Here is a 2,500-nt window from a genome sequence, read left to right as displayed (position 1 = left end):
GCAAAGCCAAATGCCGACCGCGGACACCCTCAGTGCGGGTGAACTGCACCAACATTCCGCCTGGCACTTCATCCGAAGAAATTTCTTCGGAAATGAGTGCCGCGTTGGGCGTTGAAATTTTCAGCGACCAAATCACGACCGTAAAAACGCATTACGGTACGTTGGTCGCATTTTTCGATTGCCCAGCAATAGCGGTCACCGACCAGGCCCTTGCGAGGCAGTACACGGTTGGTTTCAGCAAATGCTGCAGGCTTCGGCTATTGGAACGCCGGCGGCAATGCTACCGGTGCTACGAATACGGGCATACTGCTGCCCGCTGCCGTGGCAAGGACCGTAGTAGCAAATGCCACCGTTGCGCAGAAGATAAGCACGAGGGTCCGTGCACTAGGGAGCGGAAGTGCTTGGGATGCCAGGGTCCGGATGCAATCGGGCACTCGCTGGGCCAGCGCAGTTGCCGCTACTTTGGAAAGGTAACCCCACAGCCCAGTCATGATTAGAGTGTTCCAACAGAACCTCAATCATGACCAAATGGCCCAAGACTTGCTTTTGCAAAGTGCTCGTGCCGAGGGTTGTGACATTTTGATTCTCTCGGACCCCTATTGGGTGCCGAGTAATAACAGCAATTGGGTTACCGATACCACTGGCCGGGTTGCAGTGGTATCAGTTGGGGATTATCCTTTTCAGCGCATCATTGACAACCAACGCGAGGACTTCGTTGTGGTCGAGATGCGGGGAATTGTTTTCTGCTCCGTTTACCTACCACCCGTGGGTTCCGATTTGACTGTCGAGGAGTACAAACGCAAATGGACCGAAATTGTGTCTGTACTCCCACGGAATCGGGACACCGTGATCGGGGGTGACGTAAACGCCTGGTCAGGTGCATGGGGGATGGAGCGAAGGCCAAACGATGGGGAAAGGGTATCTAGGGGGGGAGTTGTGATGGACGCGGCGGCTGCTTTGGGATTGGTTCTCCTAAACCAGGGCAACCAGAGCACTTGGATGGGGGGAAATGGCCGCAACTCCATAGTGGACGTGTCGTTTTGCAGCCCCTCTTTGGTAGGGGAAAATAATTGGCGCGTTTGTGACGAAACCCCAAGTGACCACAATACTATTAAGTTTGTGGTCGGCAGGGTTCCGAGACAGCGCGCCAATAATGTGGGACACTCAGCAGTGAATGGGGGAAGGTGGTCCACAAGATTCTTCGACAAGGATTTGTTCGTTGAAATCTTGCGGGACCAGGATATTTTTGGGCATGTTGCTACGGCAGAGGAGCTGACCCAGGCCATTACGGTGGCTTGTGATGGCACCATGCCTAGACAACCCCCAAGGCGACAGGGCCGGCGTCCAGTTTATTGGTGGACGTCCGAGATTGATCGGTTGCGCAGCCATTTTCATGGAATGAAACGGCGGTTCAACCGGGCCCGGACCGAGGAGCAGCGCGAGGAAAGGCGTCAAATGAAGTCGGACGCACGCGCTGCCCTGGAACGGGCCGTCAAGCTCAGCAAGGACCAACACAAGCAGGATCTGCCGGAACAATTGGAACCGCACGGCTTTGGCCCTGCGTACCAAATCCGCAAGCAGCAGTGGGAAGGAGCTCGGGTTCCGATGGAACGGGACGCTAATAAGCTCCAGTTCATCGTGAATGAGCTCTTTCCCGAGCGTCCCCCGATGGAGTGGCCCGAGACGGAAGTAGGTGGGGATCCGATGGATCCGGTCTCGGAGGAGGAGTTGGCGGAAGAGTTGAAGGAGATTGCCCGCTCACTCAACCCCAAGAAAGCTCCAGGGGACGACAATATTCCGAACATGGCTGCAGCTGCGGCAATTATGGCTTTTCCTGCCGTTTTTGCCAAAAGCTATAAGCAGCTACTGGAGACAGGCACTTTCCCCGACGCATGGAAGCGGCAGCAACTGGTGCTGCTTACCAAGTCGGGGAAACCACCTGGGGAGCCCTCGTCATACCGGCCCATTTGCTTGCTGAGTGTGTTGGGGAAAATTTTGGAGCGGTTGATTCAGCGGAGGCTGACAACCCACCTGGAGTCCTCTGGGGGACTTTCGGATGCCCAATACGGTTTCCGTAAAGGGCGTTCGACCGTGGATGCCATCACTCGAGTGATGGATAACGGGAAAGTCGCTCTTGATAAAAAGCGAAAGGGGGATCGCCTCTGTGCGGTGGTAACGGTGGACGTCCGGAATGCCTTCAACTCGGCAAACTGGACAGCGATCGGCCAAGCTCTGCAGCGTAAAAACACTCCGCCTTATTTGCAGGCGTTGCTGCGGAACTATTTTATTGGCCGAACGCTCCACTACGATACGGATGAAGGAGTAGTGTCGAGGACTGTATCTGCTGGCGTTCCTCAGGGTTCGGTTCTAGGACCAACACTGTGGAACGTCATGTATGACGACCTACTCCGCTTGCCGCTCGAAGGACTACGAGCGGACATCATCGGGTTTGCTGACGACGTGGCCTTCACATTTTTGGGAAGGACCACGGAACAGGTCA

The 2,500-nt window shown here is 55.4% G+C and overlaps 1 pseudogene; it reads left to right on the top strand.

The window, feature by feature from the left end:
* The window catches only part of LOC121601430, a 9,228-nt pseudogene that overhangs the window by 3,664 nt on the left and 3,064 nt on the right, over positions 1 to 2,500 (top strand).

This window comes from Anopheles merus, unplaced genomic scaffold (assembly GCF_017562075.2).
Source record: "Anopheles merus strain MAF unplaced genomic scaffold, AmerM5.1 LNR4000090, whole genome shotgun sequence".
Lineage (NCBI taxonomy): Eukaryota > Metazoa > Arthropoda > Insecta > Diptera > Culicidae > Anopheles > Anopheles merus.
The sequence above is the reverse complement of the archived record's forward strand: the minus strand, read 5'-3'. Positions and strand labels throughout refer to the sequence as shown.